This window comes from Alosa alosa, chromosome 17 (genome assembly GCF_017589495.1).
Source record: "Alosa alosa isolate M-15738 ecotype Scorff River chromosome 17, AALO_Geno_1.1, whole genome shotgun sequence".
Lineage (NCBI taxonomy): Eukaryota > Metazoa > Chordata > Actinopteri > Clupeiformes > Clupeidae > Alosa > Alosa alosa.
In genome coordinates, this window is record NC_063205.1 from 13,992,911 (window position 1) to 14,013,346 (window position 20,436).

The window sequence follows — 20,436 nt, forward strand, 5'->3', positions numbered from 1 at the left end:
AGGCAGAGGGGTGATTGTGCTTCTGAAGGTATGGTTCCCGGAGTTTACTGCTTCGATATCGTGTCTTAATCTAAAAGTGTTTCTTTTATATTTACACATTCAATATCCATCCTATTTCATAGCCACGGAGACCGGGTTCTATCTGATGATAATCAGGTCACTCCACACAACAGAGTCCATTCTGCCTGGCTAACGGTGGATATATACCGGGATCGGGTGTCTGAAGTGGAGATGCATCGAGTAGGCCTACCCCCCGGGTCTACAGCTACAGCGGGTATCATCCGACGTCCATTATCTATCACAAAGCAACTGAAGCGTCGTCATTGTGATGTTGAAGATGATCTAACCGAAACTGAGGGGTCTGCTAAGCGTTATATGTGGGTGTTCAAGAAACGATTGGTAAGTTGAAATTCACCAATATCTGTTTATGATCAAATAAAACATGTGCTAGGCTCCCATAGTAGGCTAATGTGTTGATTCGCTATCATTTACAGATCTGACTACAACGGATGACGACTTATAGGCCTTGGGCGATCTATCAACAACAGGGTTGCTTATTCAAAGGACTATCGACTATTGTCAAGACTCAATCAGATATCAACTGCTGGTTATGGACTGATACACAACTTGAAACATGGGATATTAATGGAGCGGATTTTGATGACATATCTGACTGGGATATACTAAAATCTGTGGAAGCCAACGAATCCTGTGAAGTTCATAAAAGGTCAGTTTTAGCGGTTGTTGATGACTTGGGGTCGGCTGGGCCCCTCTGTAAGTAATGCTGTGTGTGATGTAAACTCAGGTCACTATAAGTACACAGATGCAGAATCAGCCTTGGATACTGTTGTGTTGATGCTAAATGATGCTAAGCCAAAATGTGGTGAACGTTTAAATACACACATGACTCATAGTGCTACCGGTGTAGTAGATCCATGCGGCAATGCATTAGATCTGGTTGTTGGTGCTATGAAAATTCTGCATGAGGTCTGCAGAGATAATCACGTCGCCTCACCAAGAATCATCGCGAAGAATTTCAGAGTTGTTATGGATGGTATACAGAGCAGGGATGATACTTTTATGTTGATCTAGACTTTGTTAAAAACCCTATTATGATAGATTGTCTAAGGGCTTTTTGTTTTGATTTGTAGCCTTTAGGTTTCTTTTTCTATTGCTGTTTTTTATTTTTAATTATTTTTATACTAGTTATGATTGTACGTGTGGTAGGCTATATATGCTGTTAATTTAGTTTTAAAAGTCTTGAATAATTTGCTGAGTAATCACAGAGTAGCAATGCCTCCCAGCCACATACGCCGCTAGAATGATGAATCAAACACGGGGGGTGACGACAACGAGCAGCCTCTGATAAACGTGCAAGAGATGGCTACCCTGACAGTGTTAACACTCTGCAAACAATGGTTGCTCAGCCTGCCAAGCTACTAGATTCTGCATAAAACATTGACCCACAATCCTACTATCGCCGCATGAAACAGAATTTGAACAGAAATACAAGCTGAGCAACCATTGTTTTGCAGAGTGTTAAACACTGTCAGGGTAGCCATCTCTTTGTACGCTTATCGACGGCTCAAGTCGCCACCCCGCTGTTTGATTCATCATTTCTAGCCGCGTTATGTGGCGGAGGCATTGCTACTCTATGATTACTCAGCAAATTATTCAAGACTTTTTAAACTAAATTACGATATATAGCCTACCTTTCACACGGTACAATCATAACTAGTATAAAATAATTAAAAAAATAAAACAGCAATAGAAAAAAAGAAACCTAAAGGCTACAAATCAAAACAAAAAGCCCTTAGACAATCTATCATAATAGGGTTTTAACAAAGTCTAGATCAACATAAAAGTATCATCCCTGCTCTGTATACCATCCATAACAACTGCGAAATTCTTCGCATGATTCTTGGTAGCGACATTGATTATCTCTGCAGACCTCATGCAGAATTTTCATAGCACCAACAACCAGATCTAATGCATTGCCGCATGGATCTACTACACCGGTAGCACTACGAGTCATGTGTGTATTTAAACGTTCACCACATTTTGGCTTAGCATCATTTAGCATCAACACAACAGTATCCAAGGCTGATTCTGCATCTGTGTACTTATAGTGACCTGAGTTTACATCACACACAGCATTACTTACAGAGGGCCCAGCCGACCCCAAGTCATCAACAACCGTTAAAACTGACCTTTTATGAACTTCACAGGATTCGTTGGCTTCCACAGCGTTTAGTATATCCCAGTCAGATATGTCATCAAAACTGCCCATTAATATCCCATGTTTCAAGTTGTGTATCAGTCCATAAATCCGCTGGTTGATATCCTCTGATTGAGTCTTGACAATAGGTCGATAGTCCTTGAATAAGCAACCCCGTTGTTGATAGATGCGTCTCCAAGGCCTATAAGCGCCATCCATTGTAGTCAGATCTGTAAATGATAGCTAACACATTAGCCTACTATGGGGAGCGCCTAGCACATGTTTTATTTGATCATAAACAGATATTGGTGAATTTCAACTTACCAATCGCTTCTTGAACACCCACATATAACCGCTTTAGCAGACCCCTCAGTTTCGTTAGATCATCTTCAACATCACAATGACGACGCTTCTCAGTTGCTTTGTGATAGATACGACGCCGGATGATACCCCGCTGTAGCGGCTGTAGACCCCGTGGGGTAGGCCCACTCGATGTATCCTCCACTTCAGACACCCCGATCGGTATATCCAATTAAACGCCAGGCAGAATGGACTCTGTTGTGTCGGAGTGACCTGATTATCATCAGATAGAACCGGGTCTCGTGTGGCTATGAAATAGGATGGATATTGAATGTGTAAATATAAAAAAGAAACACTTTTAGATTAAGACACGATATCAAGCAGTAAACTCCAGGAAACCATACCTTCAGAAGCACAATCACCCTCTGCCTTGTCAAGTATATCACCATGCACTGAAAATGTAGAAACAATCAGAATACACTATTAACAAATAGCCTACTAATAAAAAAAGAATAGGAAACAGGAATAAACAAATACAAATCTCCACACAAGGTAATATTTAGCTTGGGGGGACTTACAAAGTAGGCTTAGATATCCGGGTCTAACATTAGATGCTATAGGATCACCACTTGTATTCAATGAACCACCAAGGATTGACAAACTGTTAAAAACAAAAACAAAAAAACAAAAAATGCGTTAATGGCAATTAAAGTATTTCATGTATGTTATAGACAACCATTGACAGTAAGGGTAAATAGATCTTAATGCAAATACATACTCACATGTACTGAGGTCCATGCTGCACAGCTATCTTCTGACTACAGACAAGTCAATGATGAAGACTGATGAATACCTGGCAGAATGTTCTAACAGGGATTTTTAAACCTTAGGGGCTGACCATTCAAAATGTAGGCCGGTAATATGTCATTACATTAGTTTGTAGGTTTGGCCCCCTGGCCTTCAATTGGTCAACGGAACATTGACCACGTCCCTCTTCACCCCGCCTACTGTATGCCATAGGCCTTATTACAAATGCAGATCCAGACAGTCGCCACCCCTGCCAATACGCTTTTAATTGTTTGATCCTCTGTCCAATACACTAACTACTTACATCCTGATATGCATAGTAGTTGGCAATATCAGACACCATGTCTCCGGTTCTAATCAGCATCACCGTTTAATTGTTTGATCCTAAGCCCCATACACTAACTGCTTACATCCCCATATGAATAGTAGTTAGCAACATCAGACAGCAAGTCTCCGGGTTCAACCATCACCCGCTTAATTGTTTGATCCTAACCCCCATCCACTAACTGCTTACATCCCCTATGCAGAGTAGTTAGCAACATCAGGGCAGACACATGGCTACCTAGCACAACCAAAACACATCGTTATAATGACTCTACGTGCATGCATACAGTTGTCACTAGCCATATACAGTTCTACCAGAAAGACTCAGTAGACAGAATAGAATCAGTTAACGATTTAATTAGTAAAGGAACGGCTTGGATGCAAGCATGATAGAGTCCTGAATAGGTAACAGTCTTTGGCGAGGGCCCCGCCTCTCGATCCGGCCCAGCGATGAGCGGATCTCGCCTCCCGCCGATGGATGAAGGCAGGGGGGGGAGCCTACCCCCACGACGCAGACGGGGACCAACTGGTGGCGGTGGCTGAAGGAAGATGTGGTAGGCAGACCGCGTCCGATGGACGGGACTGCTGGCAGAGGTGGCTGGAGGGGAGGTGGAGGGGACGCCAAAGTCAGCGTGCACTGAGAAGCAGAAGCAGTGTTAGGTGGTACATATTTAAAGAGCCCACTGAATTCTATAGGCTAGCTGATTGAATGAGTGAATGATCAGATTGCAGGGCTTTCCCAAAAGTAGGCAAAGCTAAGATTGGCTCCATGTAAGCATGGGAGGAGTAAGTTATACTACGAAGTCTTCCTAGTAGAACTTTCGCTGAAGCTATCATTTCTACCAGAAAGACTCAGTAGACAGAATAGAATCAGTTAACGATTTAATTAGTAAAGGAACGGCTTGGATGCAAGCATGATAGAGTCCTGAATAGGTAACAGTCTTTGGCGTGAGGCCCCGCCTCGATCCGGCCCAGCCGATGAGCGGATCTCGCCTCCCGCCGATGGATGAAGGCAGGGCGGGAGCCTACCCCCAAAAGGATGAGTGATGCCCGCCAGGGCGGTGACTCAGTAATCTGGTTCTGAGAGGAGCAGAGACATTAGTATACATACAAGATGAATTAAACAGCATGACTGGGCCAGGGTGAAGACGTTGTGCCAGGACGCCAACAGAATTTTAAAGTAGCTAGGTGTTAACCATAAACCTAGGGTTGTAGTGGGGGCCCGCAGCATGCTTTCGCTTTAGTGGGATTTAGAAGCTTGACGAGCTGGCAACCAGCGCCTAGGGCAACCTAGACCAATGCGCGTCGGGCAACCCAAGCCCAGGGCAACCTGGACCATAAGCACTTCACGATCTGGGCGCTTCCAGTGACTAGCGAAGCTAGTACATCGTGACGAGCCAGGCCACCGCATCCAGAGCAACCTGGACTTTAGTGCTTGCGCGAGCTGGCAACCAGCGTCTAGGGCAACCTAGACCACGACGCGTGCGGGCTACCGGCGTCCAAGGCAACCTGGACCATTAGCTGGCAACCAGCGCCTAGGGCAACCTAGACCAACGGACGGCCGGGCGACCGCATCCAGGGCAACCTGGACCGAACTGGCAACCAGCCGCCTAGGGCAACCTAGACGAAGGCCACGAGCCGGGCAACCGGGCGCATTTTACGCGACCTGAACCATGAGCTGGCAACCAGCCGCCTAGGGCAACCTAGACAGACATGACGGCCGGGCAACCGCATCCAGGGCCACCTGGACCAAACTGGCAACCAGCGCCTAGGGCAACCTAGACGAAGGCCATGAGCCGGGCAACAGGCGCCAAGGCAACCTGGACAGTGAGCTGGGCAACCAGCGCCTAGGGCAACCTAGACCAACGCGGACGGGCCGGGCGACCGCATCCAGGGCAACCTGGACCGAACTGGGCAACCAGCGCCTAGGGCAACCTAGACGAAGCGCCACGAGCCGGGCAACCGGGCGACGGTGCGACCTGAACCATGAGCTGGTCAACCAGCGATAGGGCAACCTAGACCGATGTGATGGCCGGGCGACCGCATCCAGGGCAACCTGGACCAAACTGGCAACCAGTGTCTAGGGCAACCTAGACGCAGCATCACGAGCCGGGCGAATCGCGAAGTGACCTGAACCATAAGCGTCCGAACGAGCTGGGCAATCAGTGAAAGGGCAACATGCCCATGGCTGAGACTAAATCACCACAAGCTACCGCATGCTGGGGCCCAATATGTTTCAGCAATTAGTGCAAGGCTTAATGCCAGAATTTAACCACCGCCACCAGGATTTGTGAAGGTAAAATGAGGTACCTGAGTTAACATGGGAGAGCAACTTCTGAGCATCGAAAATGTCAAGAGGAGTTAGTTTGATGCATCCTGATGGATGACGGGATAGCCCCTTTGGTCGGGTAGTCTTGGCTGCCCCGATGCGAATGAGTGAGAAGTGAACCTCTTTGAAGAGAGGTTACATTTAAGCAGCACGCTAGCTAGATGGCTGCTGAAAATCGGGTAAAGTGTGAGCCGTAGTTTAAGGTAGTGAACGGGGACCAGGGAAGCAAAACATGGTTAGGGTTAAAAGGTTAAACATGATGTACTCAGGATCAATGCAGGGGAATAGAGCTTGTGGTTGCAGATGCTTGGGACCGGAGCAATGAGTTAGTTGATATGGGTGCTTGAGTATATTCGCGATCGGGTCATGTGGTTTAATATTTAGGATAGATAAGCATTATGACTAGTTTTGTAGAAGACTAGTGCTTGTGAAGCCAGATGTGTGAGCGGCTAGAGTGAGATGAATGCATGAGCTGCAGACCCAAGGCCAAGATGGATGCGTGTGAGCTACACCTTAGCACCTGCTCTTGGAAAGCCCCCCAAAATAAGATGAGCAGCATCAGTAATGCGAGGGAAGCATGACCTTGCGACGTAGACAAAGGACTTCAGGACAATTCATGCCTGTATGTGACAGGAGGAAGAAACATATGTTACTGAAATATGACGAGACAACGAACAGATGAGTGCTGGGGTACCACCATGGTGCTTATGCATCTCAGAGTGCAGAGGAGCTCTGAGAATGACTTAACGCGAGCTTGCTATACCAGCTGCACCACTGTGGCAGGATAGTACACAGTTTAGAACTGGCTGCTGGAGAGACAATGAGTAAAGGTAGCAAAGAGGAGAGAATAAGCAATACATATCGCCCAACTGGATGCAGAAATTATATTAGTCATGCGCCAAGCACTGGCCCCTGAGTGAGTGGAGGGGTGTGCATTCACGCCGACATTCCATGTGGCCAGGACATTTTTAATCAAAGCGACTGACAATGTACCCTGGGAATCCAGAGTTCTCACGGAAGCATTTGCTCAGGGAGAGACTCGAGTCTGGCAAGGAGTATGATGCACGAACTTTTGCCCCTTGCATCGCTGGAACCAATATATGTGTAGCTGATATAGCGGGCCAGAGGCGATCTAAACAGATGACAGACGTGAGTGTCATCCAATTGCGTCAAAGTCCGAATCAGGCAGTTAACATTGACCGTATAGCGTATCCTGAACCATGAGCTGGGCAACCAGCGCCCAGGGCAAACCAGACAGACATGACGGCCGGGCAACCGCATCCAGGGCCACCTGGACCAAACTGGCAACCAGCGCCTAGGGCAACCTAGACGAAGGCCATGAGCCGGGCAACCGGCGTCCAAGGCAATCTGGACAGTGAGCTGGCAACCAGCGCCTAGGGCAACCTAGACCAACGTGACGGCAAACAGGTTAAAGCTAAAACAATTCTCCCACAATGCCAGTGCAATTAAAACAATTTACAAGGTAGAGCACAATAACGAAAAGTGCATCAGTGAGTGCCGGTTTTACACAGTCAAGAGTCAGTTCTAGACAGGTGATAAGTGCTGGGATTAGGAAGGCTAGTTTTAAGCCGTGCTACAAGAGGAGATATCCTCGAAAGCTTGGCCTTCGAGATTTGTGAAGACGGAGGGATGACCCCTCCAGTATGAACTGGAAACATGATCCACACGACATGCGTGATTCTGTGAACCGCACTGCCATCCCTGTAAGAAAGTAGATGTTAGTGTGATATGTGGAACTGCTTCTCCATTGATCGAACTGCATCCCCTCAACGGAAGAGGGGAGGCATGATGCACCTGCAGGGGTTAGCAAATTAAAGATTGGGAGGAGAATGTAAAAGGAACTTGCACGTCCCTTCCTGGCGCGATCACTTCGGGTGAGCATATCTGCCAAAAACAAAACAGCCAAGGCAAAATGGAGAATGGAAATTAGAGTACACATTATTTGCAGAGGATCCTGCTAAAACAGCAATTCGAGTCAGCAATCAATGTGACTGATGGCGTGACTAGATGGGCTGAAATCACACGGACACGCAGAGACCCGTTGTCTAAAGAGAGTGCATGAAGGGCGCGGCGTTGGCCTTTAGGAGACTTGAGTCTGCCAGTGATGATGGACCGCTCCGTTTGACCTGCGAGAAGGAAGGAGTGGTTAGACAGGTGAAATGTAGCATCGTCATCAGTAAAACAACCAGCCGGTAGTCGTGATCAACGAACTTCCAGCATAGGCCACCATTTAAACCACAACTAGCAAAATGTAAAATTGCCGACATAATCATGAACAGCCGGTAACCATTAAAACCAATATATGGAGTGCTGAAGCGACCCACTGGTGGGCAGTGAGCAAAGTGAGGCCTGCCATAGAATTCCTAGGAACCCAATACACGATACGGAATCAGAAAAGACATTTTAACCATACAAAAGACGCTAGAAGGATATGTTACATACACAAATGACACAGCTTCTTAATTAAAAGCTCAACCATGTGGGCATGAGCCCACATTGTGGTGTCAGCTCATGAACACTGACATAATACGGGCATTGAAAAGAAAACACCTATTATTGCCTAGATAATAGCTTGTGTGACATACTGGCAATTGATGACCATGGGCGGGCGCCGTCATTTTGGTTCGAGCTTTGGTGTAAGACCCCCAAAATTGAGAACCCAGATAGCTGAAAACGCCGGGGACGCCACGCATACCTGGGACATCACAGATCAGCGGTAGCTGAGAGTAGTTTGAGCAACGGCAAGTGCATGCAGAGAATCACCCGAGGAAGGCCGTAGACTTCCTACCAGAAGGTATGGGACGAATCCCAGATGATTAAACGAATGCAACGATGAACTGGCTTCCCGCAGCCATGCACAAGGAGTGATACCTGAACCGAAGGTCCAGCAGACGAGTAGCCTAGCCTAAAGCCTATGCAGCCCAACGAGCAGCGAGGCAAATTAAGAGGCTACACAAAAAGACAACTGGTTTGACGACGCTCAACCAAGGTAGACATCGAGATAACCACAGTGAGTGTAGAACATCAATTAAAATTCAGGTCTTAATACAGGGTTGGGTTCAACGGCAGCGTGGTGCAGGCCAGCAATTTACAGCACACATCGCAAAGGATAATAAAATCAGCAGGAATTATGTAAGGAGGCTTAAGTGAAAGTTAAACCGTGTCAGACAAGTTAGTTTGCTGCCCGCCGAATATCGTTGGCAAGCAGGTTGCATGACTGGGTAGAGTGTAGCCCAGCTCGAGGAGCTTGGGAAGAGAGCACGATAACCTTACCAACCAGACGCTGAAGCTTGAGAAATTGTTGCCGAAAACGACATGGGCCTGCAACAGAGTTGCGCGAGGACGGCGACCCGGCAGTAGGCTATCGTGAATTGAAGGCTGCAACAGCGTGAGCGTGACTGGCTCCGATAGGCAGAGATTAGCGATGAAGCGACATGCAGTGGCCCTGACTGAAGGACGACAGGTCTGAACAGCGCAGCAAACGAAGCGTAGGATTGTAACAAGTAACGCCACTGAGGGCAGAAGGGGCGAATGTAAAAAATGCAGAGAGCCCAGGTCCACGCTGAAGCCTGAGCTAGGGCGTCCAAAGTCAGCGCACTGAGAAGCAGAAGCAGTGTTAGGTGGTACATATTTAAAGAGCCCACTGAATTCCTATAGGCTAGCGCTGATTGAATGAGTGAATGATCAGATTGCAGGGCTTTCCCAAAAGTAGGCAAAGCTAAGATTGGCTCCGTGTAAGCATGGGAGGAGTAAGCTACACTACGAGTCTTCCTAGTAGAACTTTCGCTGAAGCTATCATTTCTCACAGATACATTTGTGTATGTAATCAGTTAAACAGGACGACAGCGTCTAGCCCTCTATATGGTGCATACATGAAAGGGTCTTCAAACAATAAACTCAGAGACATGTCCGGACCCAACACCTCCTCTACAAAGTGTGGGGGAATCATAGACCCCCAATACATACATACATAATTAACCATTGTGATTGTAGTCAGTTAAACAGCACGCCTGAGCCGAGCCAACTGTTTGATAAGACACATGAAGGGGACTTCAAACAATAAACTCAGAGACATGCCCGGGCCCAACACCTCCTCCGGGCATAGACCCAACCCCTCCTCCAGACATAGACCCATTTGGTCACACACACACACACACACACACACGACCCCATGATTCTAGTTATAAAAATTACAGTAAATGGGATTTGGCTGACACCTTTTTAACCAAAGCGCCTAGCAATATGGTAACCAATTTAAACTTTTTTATTTAAAAAAAATTTTTTTAGTCCATATCTCTCAACATCTCTAGGACTTATCAAAAAATAAAAGTAAACTTCATTCTACTCTCAGCCTTTAATATAGTTGCTAGGAGTGGGGGTCGAACCCACGAGGATACAAACATCTATTGGCTCCAACGCCTTAACCACTCGGCCATCCTAGCAGCACACTTTGTATTTAGCCCCATTTACCACTAAACATATACAACTCTTACAAAGTTTATCTGATTCCCCATTATCCACAAAACACACATGGGGGTTTGGGGGCCAATATGGCCGCCCAGGGGTTTGACATCAGGCACATGACTGTCACATGACACTACATCCAATATGGATGCCAAGGGGGCGTGGCATTGTTTGACACCAGACACATGACTGTCACATGACTTTACATCCAATATGGCCGCCCAGGGGTTTGACACCAGTCACATGACTGTCACATGACTCACAAAACAATAACAAACAACACGTGGCGACAACCACGTGGCTAATTTGCATAAAAAGGAGGTGTGGTTATGACGTGATTTATGACGTTTCAGGGGCGGGGCTTATTTTGACAGATAGTTCATGATAATAACTACTGATGGTTTAAGATAATGTCAGTGATGCATAATTCCTACTGGTAATGACTTCATTTTTTATGATAATTTGATATTTGATGATATGGGGATGGCTACTTTTAATAATGATATTGCTTAATTGTACTTTATATTCCTTGAACATTTTTTATCTCAGTGCTTAGGATTATTTAACTTTTGGTACAAAAAATAACAAAGTTGTTAAGCAAGAAGCTATTGACTTGAGTGGTATAAGTTTTGGAATTGTATGTTGTAATGAGGCCACTGTCACTGCCGTCAGATTAGTGTCCACAGTCAGTTTTAAAGTCACCATCGTCAGAGGGAGTTTTATTTGTTTTAAATGAACAGGCTTACAATATGTTTCTTCAGTGCTGTTGAGTTATTAAAGTATAATAGTCTCCTTATAATACAAAAAAATATGTTTGTTGAAGATTTCTGTCCCACGGTCCATTTGCATGCAATTTCTGAGGCCCCCCTCCTTTAAAATGGATTCAACTATTTATACAATTATTATTATTATTTTCAGAACACATATCCAGGCATATTTGCTAAAAATGTCTATGTGTGTCAACGTATATTTAAAGTTATCATTCTACTTTGAGTACATAGGCATCCACCAAGTCTGCTTGGAACTGTTAAAACAAAACAATTCTCTTGTAATTAACATGCATATTTTTGTGAAGTGTATAAGAATCTTCGACAGATAACCAGTCGGTGACATCTTTGTCAGACAAACGTACACCTGTATCTTTAAATACAGCTTCTTTTAATCTTGTTTTATCGCCGAAAGACCCCTCACTGGATGGTGTGTATAGTAAACCACATTTAGAGGGTCCGCCATGATAACCTTTTCACCAAATAATGATTTTGATAAAAATGTATTGTCACCCACACAAACACATTTACAATGGTAAATCTAAATAGTTTAAAAGCTAAATAGAAAAAACACATTTTCATTGTCATACAAATTAATGATACAAACATCTACAGTATATGTACATACAGCTGTTATATGTTGTCTATGACATGTTTTTTCAAATTTCACATACTGTTACGTGATGGTTTGTTAATGGAGGCCCCTACTGTACATACAATAGGTTAGAGCAGTCTTCAGACAATGAGCTAGCAAGCATCATTTGTTTTTAAGGGCATTAAACTTCACTATCGTTGGCTCGATCAAGGCAATGCGTCGGGGAAAAGAGCGCCTCTTGATCCTTTGGTATCTAATTTCAGGATCAAGAAATTCTGTATGAAGAAAAAGCATATTTATTAAAAACATATTTTCATTTTGAATAGTCTAACAATTTGAATAACTATGTTACGTATAGGCTACAGCTAGCCTACTTACGTTCCAATCCTTCGGTATCGAGTTGGCCTAGTATATCTAGCAAAAGAAAACAAATGTTACAAACAGCGATAGGTCTACGAGGATAGGGTATTGAGCGGGCGAAATAGCTCGGATGGGAGAGCGTTTGACTGTTCAATCCCAGGGTTTCGCCAAAGTCTATTTTATGGAGTGTGCTAGTATAGCCTCGTGGTTAAGGAGCTGGGGCTAGTGCTCTGTGCCTGAAAGTTGCTCTGATGTGATTCCCGTGTAGGCTAATATTACAGACTGCTATAGCCTGCGTATGCAAGACGGTTTAATGCAATGTAATGTAACTGAACATTTCACCATACGGTCTACTCACCCTGGAAATCTCTGCTTTGCATGATTTCATCGCTACCATCTGTGGAAAAGAACATAAGCTATGATTTAGGACCTTTGTTTGATTGTTTATTGAAACCTCTAAAAACGTTTTAAATGTTCGAAGCAGTCATTTCCTCTCTCCCTCCAAGCGAATGGAAGGGTAAAACAGGTTGAAATAACACTTACCGATTGCACTACTGGTTTCTCCGCCTACAAACACGTAAAAACATTGTGTATGAATGTAAGAATATTCCAGAACAAAATTATTTCATACTCTACAGGCCTAGGTCTCAAACTTACCGTGATGGGGCGGGTTTAATAATGTCTCCTCACTCGCAGAGTGTGGGCCTATGCTATAAAAGAAGTATTAAGGTTTATATGAATGATGCAGTAAATATATTAACGTAGCCTATATGAAAAGGGTAGCCCATATGAAAAGGGAAAAGAGAACATAAAGTCTTACCCTTCATTAATATTTGCGGTTGTAGATCTAGCCTCTTCCATCGTGCTCTGCTGAATTCTTTTGTTTGGCCTTCTCTTCTCGGATCAGGAAACAAGTTCTTTGCTGTCTTCTCTATAACACCACTAAACATGAGCTGCTTTTTATTCTCCTCCCAAGGCTAAAAAGAATGCAATAGTCTTTTGACATTCTTCTCTAAACTTAGACCTCACCTTGCAAGTATGGTATTGTTTTACCATGAGTTGAGGCAGTGAGACGCAGGCAGCCATCGAGGCGCCTGTGTGTGTGTGTGTGTGTGTGTGTGTGTGTGTTGCATGTGCAGTCAATGTCTCGTGACTTGACGGGTTGCGTTTTTCGAAAAATCTGCATAAGAGTTAAGCCTGCCCCGTTTCTTACATTCATTAGGGATTGTGTATATGACTCTTGTATGAATAGGAGGCTTGCATGCATGGTGCTTTGTATGAAAGGCCCGATCGTTCAGTCGCTGCTATTTTATTTTTAAAACGCTCTCTCAAGGATGATGATCAGATAAGGTGCATTTCTTCTCTAAACTTTGACCCTAACCTTGAACGTTAGGGTATTGTTTCACCCCGAGTGGAGACGCCGGGGCTCAGCAAGTGATTGAAGCGCACATGTGTGCGTGTGACTCGGGGTCTTTTTAAAACAAAAAATCAAGTCTACAAACAACATTGTTGATAGAGATGAGGCAAGAACACTGATGAAGAAATAAAATAAAAGTTTATTTCATTCTTAAAAGTAAACACGTTTAAACATCAAATGTGCAGGTGTCGGTGTTGAAAAACTTTTATATTGCATCATCTCATTTGCTTCATTCGCCGGTGAGTCGAGTTCCATCATTGATAACTCGGACGATACCGTTTCCTTTTCAATATCATTCATTTCATCATTTGGAGGTATATGCGGGGAATATTGTAGATGTGTAGTTTTTACATTCAAATGGTACTCAATTTCCTGTAAGGTTTGAAACAGTATGGGTAAATCTATTAGATGAAAGGTCATTTGTCTTGGTACAACAATATCACGCTTTCTTGCGTTCATTCTTCTCAAACGAAACACGTTAATCCGAGTCACATCCTTGCACATACGGATAACTAGAACATCTTTGGAGAGACCATCGATATAAATGCTCTTTGAATAATGTTTGTACAAACTCTGATTAAGCATAACCTCAATCAAGGCGCTAAACCCACTGGATGGTGTAGCAATGCTTTGGTTGACGCTTTGACATCCCAACACAAACAGAAAAAACTCCTGAGGCTTCAATTTAAAACTATGCATTTTATAACCGGGGAGAAACTGTATCATGCCCAACTCTACTTCGACTCCTCCTCCCAAACCCTCGAGACATCTCCACATTAATCTCCGATCCCTCCCGAGCAAAACAACGTTCCAAGGCTGTTCAGGTTGTGGCCCCGTCTCAAATAACGCTGACCCCTCTCCGGTTCCAACATTAGCATCTTCATCAGTGAGGTATTGCTTTGCAGGCTGTAATGGGACCCTCCGCGCCAAAGAAGGAATTTGTAATTGGAATGTTGTAAAAGCACCGCTGCTTCCATCATTAGCATTTTCATCAGCGAAGTGAGGCTTTGCAGGCTGTAATGGGACCCTCCGTGCAGGAGAAGGAATTCTCTGCTCAGCCATTTTCACACAATGGCTAGCCTAGGTTTCACCTCTTATGCATGCTGATGCTGCTATATTTATCAACTTTTGCACACAGCTTCACAAGACCTGGTGCTAGGGCTCAGTTGTGTTTCTAAGGGATATCAAGTGACCTAGAGGGCTGAAATGTGGTCAGTTCAGAGATGCTTGTAATCCGGCAGAAAGAAAAAAACTATATTCTAGCCTCTGTAGCTCTTTGTCAGTACATCACACAGTTATCGTGACTGCTTCCTACGAAAGCTACAGGTCCTAGCTTTCTATAGAGGTCCAGCACTTGATGGTTGACCCCAAAAGAGGTGGGAACAATGCCCTTGTAAGTAGGCACAGTGCAATTTCAGGCAAAAACTTGAAATTTTTACTGAGAGCTATGTAGTTAAAGGAGAATTTTAAAAGGGTTGCCTAGGCCTGATTGTATCTGCTCCTTTTATCCTCTCTGTTTTTACGACCCTCGTCCTAGATGGCCCAGCGTGTCTTAATGCTTAAGGAATGCCTGCGTTTGCAACATAGGCTACATGTGTGTAATCCTACACTACCCCCTATTGTGCTTGAACTTCCAACCGCATGCCATAAGGCTTAAAAGAGAATTTTAAAAGGGTTGCCCAGGCCTGATTGTATCTGCTCCTTTTATCCTCTTTGTTTTTACGACCCTCGTCCTTGATGGCCCAGCGTGTCTTAATGCTTAAGGAATGCCTGCGTTTGCAACATACATGTGCAAGTTCCTCCCCTACTGTGCCTGTACACACCGGCTCTAACCCAACCCCACAGGCATTTTTGATTCCTCCCATTTTTTTAATCACGCCCCCAGACCTCCCGTTTTTCAGTCATTTGCAGTCAAACCATCAGAGGGAGAAGACGTACGCCTAGGAGCTCCAGACTCCAGGCTCTCTCTCGCAGGCATCCCCAGGACTCTGCCAGCCTGCCTCTACTACTAGGCCCAGGGAACCCAGGCTCTGAACCCAGGGAACCCAGGCTCTGAACACAGGGAACCCAGGCTCTGAACCCAGGCTCTGAACACAGGGAACCCAGGCTCTGAACACAGGGAACCCAGGCTCTGAACACAGGGAGCCCAGGGAACCCAGGCTCTGAACCCAGGGAACCCAGGCTCTGAACACAGGGAGCCCAGGGAACCCAGGCTCTGAACCCAGGGAACCCAGGCTCTGAACACAGGGAGCCCAGGGAACCCAGGCTCTGAACCGAGGCCTCTCTCTCTGCCCTGCAAGCCACACACACAGGCTCCGCACAAATTCCTCCTCCTCCTAGGCCACACACACTGACTGGACTCTGTTGTCTCACACTCAGGTTTTACAGACTTACAGACTACAGATTTCAATTTCTTTTATTTTTCAATAATACATTTTAAAAGTATTACTTTAGGTCTAAATGTTCTACAAGGTTTCAAGGTACAGACCAAAGTTACACCGCTGTTTCTGAAAGTTCCAGAAACAACGCCTCCCCTTCGTATGATGTCATAAGACACGCCTGCAGAAAGTAAGACCTCCCATCATGATGTCATAAGACACGCCTACCTCACATGATCAAGAATGATCTGGAAGGTAACGCCCCCCGCCCCCCTGAATCAGCGCATTTTTGATATGACTTCTGACCTTAGGGCCATCCATTATCTTGACAGAAGGTGTATTATTACTCTCTCTTACTGCAGATGATGGCTTTAATGCACTCCGGAGCATTGGTTAGTGAAGCAAGCAAGTAAGTTAAGCTAACATCCTCTGGCTGTTGTCCAGCCTTTATACCCCTTCAAGTCATCCCAGACAGCACACACTCTGGCTTTCCCACCATCTGTGTTTACAGATAACTGACCAAGTAACGTATGGTACTCCACCTTTGCCCTCTCATCCTGTTATTCCTACATTCTTTAGGTTTTGCTTACATTTTCTGGCACCAACTTAGCCTAGAAATCTAGACGCACCCTAGCGGCAGCAAATTAATTTGCTCAGCCTGTACGTCTAGTATCAAACCATAGGGATTTCTATTGGCTAACACCGTGGATGTTATTCAATCACAGCGCTCTATTTTGTCTTAAGGCGGGCTTAACAGGATAACGACAGTCCTGCGACGGTGAACAATAAGGAAGGTGGCTATGGCGAACGAAGAGCGGTTGTTTGAATCGGCGTTGGCGTCAACTTAGGAGAAGTTGGACTTGTGCTTTTCTTTGAAAGTTGAGCAACACAATGCACTTAAGTCATTCCTTTTCGAAGAAGGATGTATTTGCCGTTTTGCCGACCGGATCACGGATATGGTCGTAGTAAGCTGGCCTATTGCATGCCTAGGCAGTTTGAAAGACAATTCTCTGCCCGCCCCTTGGATTAAGCGAGGTGAATGGTTCGATGCCAGACTATACATTTCAATGATATAGGATGGCCCGCCAGGCTAGCACCAACCCTTATTTATGACATTTTCTGAAAGGTCTACTCTTTCACTTAAACCAGTCTTCCTTTCCCACACTTAAACATACAACATACAACTTACTAACCATAATTCAGCTTCACAAAATAATGATATTACACAGAATAAAGATACTACATAAAAGATATATAAACTAAAGGATATATTTCCATAAAACCCACAACAACGAACAGAAAAAACTCATGACGCCTCAATGTAATACAATGTATCTTATACACTGGGAGAAACTGGGCCATGGCTAACTCAATTTCATGCCCTCCTCCCGAGCATTCAAGACATCTCCACATTAATCTTCGCTCCCTACTGAGCAAAACTATGTAAGGCACTTCAGACTCCAGCTTCATCTCAAATGACGCTGACCCATCGATGGTTCCATCAATAGCATTTTCCCCAGTGAAGTAAGACTTTGCATTCTGTAATGGGACCCGCCGCGCAGGAGAAAGAATTCTCTGAATTTCTCAAATTCTCTGAAAAGAATTTTTCCAGACAATGGGTATGCTTCAGATCTTATGCTCGCTGATGCTGCTTAAAATGATGTTTTTTGCTTCATAAATAGTCTTTTGTTCAATCAAGTTCAACCTCACTCCAGGTCTAACCAACCACTGCTTCAATCACATTTGCTGGACTCTGCGTGCCTCTACTAGGCTCCGGACTGTGCGTCTCTCTCTCTCTCCCTCACATGCCAGGCTCCACAGTTCCTCCTAGGCCACAGGACTCTGTCTCACACTCAGGATGTCCTCACAGACTTTTTTTTTTATTTCTTTCATTTTTTTTTTCAGTAAATACATTTCAAAGTATTACTTCAAAGTATCAAAGATTTTTAAATAAAATTATTCTTTCTAAATGTTCTACAAGGTACCAGGGGGGAAAAAAGTTACACCATTCTCATATGATGTCATAAGCAGTGTTGGGAGTAATGCGTTACAAAGTAACGAGATATGTCATATCATATTTTAGGCCATATGTTAACACCCTGATTGTATGATCTAAAAGAAGCTTGCCTGCAGAACACAGTCTTGGTACGAACCATTGTTTTGTATCATTCTCTCTCTTTGCAGTACAATTTGTTTTTTGGATCACTGGCTCCTGTCTTTTTTGCATCAAAGCGTACAAAATTATCCAACAGTAAACGACGGGAAGTGAACCTCACCAGGTTATATTGCACAAAAATCTTGTCAAAGAACGAAAAAAAATAACGGTATTAATAACTGGTTACCATTATTTTAGATAAACGGTTCTGTTCCAGAACATAACAAAAAGTTTCTGGTTTCCTTTCTGTTCCTAGCAAAACATCAAAAGTTTCTGGTTTTTGTTCCTTGAACCGGTTCAAAGCCTTGATTAGGACACATAAGAAGATGCTATATCTTTCATTTTAATGCATTTTCATTAATCACTTTTTTAAATGATTATTTTGTTTTCAGAACTGTAATTGGGTAATTGTTATTCACTTCAACAAAACAACACAACTGCACTTTTATTGATATTACACAAGAGCTCTAGCTAGGCTATATGGTTTTCATGACAGTCTAGGCTACCCATATCTGGGAAAGTATGATGTGATCATGCTTGCATATATCTTAGGTCAGCCTTTGGGAAAAATACTTTGTGCTGCATCCATGCCACCCGAAGCATGTTGGTAGAAATATCTATTCAAAAGCACAGTTGGTCTGTGCATGTCATGTTCAAAATTGCATTACTCGGGATCCACTTACTGTACAGAGGAATGCTTCATATCCCCGCGTTCGGAAAGGTCTGCTGTTTATTTTGATATAAGATTTGCTATGTTTTGACCAAGGTGTTTGTGAGATATAACACCGAAAGTAATGGGTGTGGAGATAGACAAAGCGCTGTGTGCACAATGGAAATATGATTAAATGCCATGTATACCCAACCAGTAATATCATCATGGGAAATCTCAGGTATGCTCTTTCACGTGATATCTGTGTAATTTATGTGTGATAAGTACTCTGTGAGCAATTCAACAGAGAATGTGAATTTGGACACATTTTGCGTCCGTTGGCCACATAGCCAGGGGTGGCCAGAGTTTATGTTGTGGTGGCCGCAGCCACCCCTTGGTGGCACCCCTGCGTCAGATAGGCCTCAGATAAATGTTGCCTCTACATACCATCATTCTTTCCTTACAGCATTGGGTACTGTCATCCTCTTTGACCAGTCACATTGAGTACACATAGAAAAGGCCTCCAACTTAAAAGTAACAGTTACATAAGAAATTAAAATTATATAAATTATTAAAATGATTTGTGCCCTACACATGACATGACTTGTCCATCATATTTATTATCATAGGACAGGCTGGGCACACATCACTATTTCACACACACATACACAAGTCACATTCCATTTGGAAGTCAGTCAGGGGCAGACTCCAGGAAAATTACATGAGCACTGACGGCTTTTATTAGTTATTTTTCCAAAATTGCAATAATAAAGAGCATCCTTCAAGCCTTTTGGATAACTGAAACAATATGATCATGGGGGAAAATAGTGCAAGAACATAGCGGTCATAGTCTATAGTGTTTAATAGATTAGCACACAGCGTTTAATAGAATAGGTGCATAGGCTACAATAAAAGTAAATAGACTATAACAGACTCACCACTAGCAGGCCTAGGCTACAGCTGAGCGCAAAATTTCATCATCACTGCAGTGTTTCCTCTACGTTTATTTCAGCATGGCGGCCCCCCACGGTTTAATTAATACTGCCACGGTATCAGAATCATGTGTTACGCATGTTTGTCAACATCGCAAAAACTGCAATTTTCGCACAACTTGGTGGAAAGGTGTAGCACAGGCCAAGGAAAACCCATTCATTTCTGAAGCTGATTGTATAAAGTATTTCCCATATCGTAGTCTATAGGCCTAAACTCGCTCGCAACAACAGCAAAAATGAAACTGGAGAAAGGATGTGTTGTGGAAAATTAACCACTTTCTCGAACCTCCAATCTCAATAAGCACTCTGATGTCAAAGGACCCGAAGGAGAACACCAAGACGAGAGATAAGTATATATACTCTTTTGATCCCGTGAGGGAAATTTGGTCTCTTCATTTATCCCAATCCGTGAATTAGTGAAACACACTCAGCACACAGTGAACACACAGTGAGGTGAAGGACACACTAATCCCAGCGCAGTGAGCTGCCTGCATCAACAGCGGCGCTCGGGGAGCAGTGAGGGGTTAGGTGCCTTGCTCAAGGGCACTTCAGCCGTGTCTGCTGGTCGGGGTTCGAACCGGCAACCCTCCGGTTACAGGTCCGAAGTGCTAACCAGTAGGCCACGGCTGCCCTGAGATGCTGAAGACTGTTGATACAATT

The 20,436-nt window shown here is 44.3% G+C and overlaps 1 protein-coding gene across 2 annotated transcripts in view; it reads left to right on the forward strand.

Annotated features, from left to right (window-relative positions):
• The window catches only part of LOC125310600, an 82,508-nt gene that overhangs the window by 30,744 nt on the left and 31,328 nt on the right, over positions 1 to 20,436 (forward strand). The window lies entirely within an intron of this gene.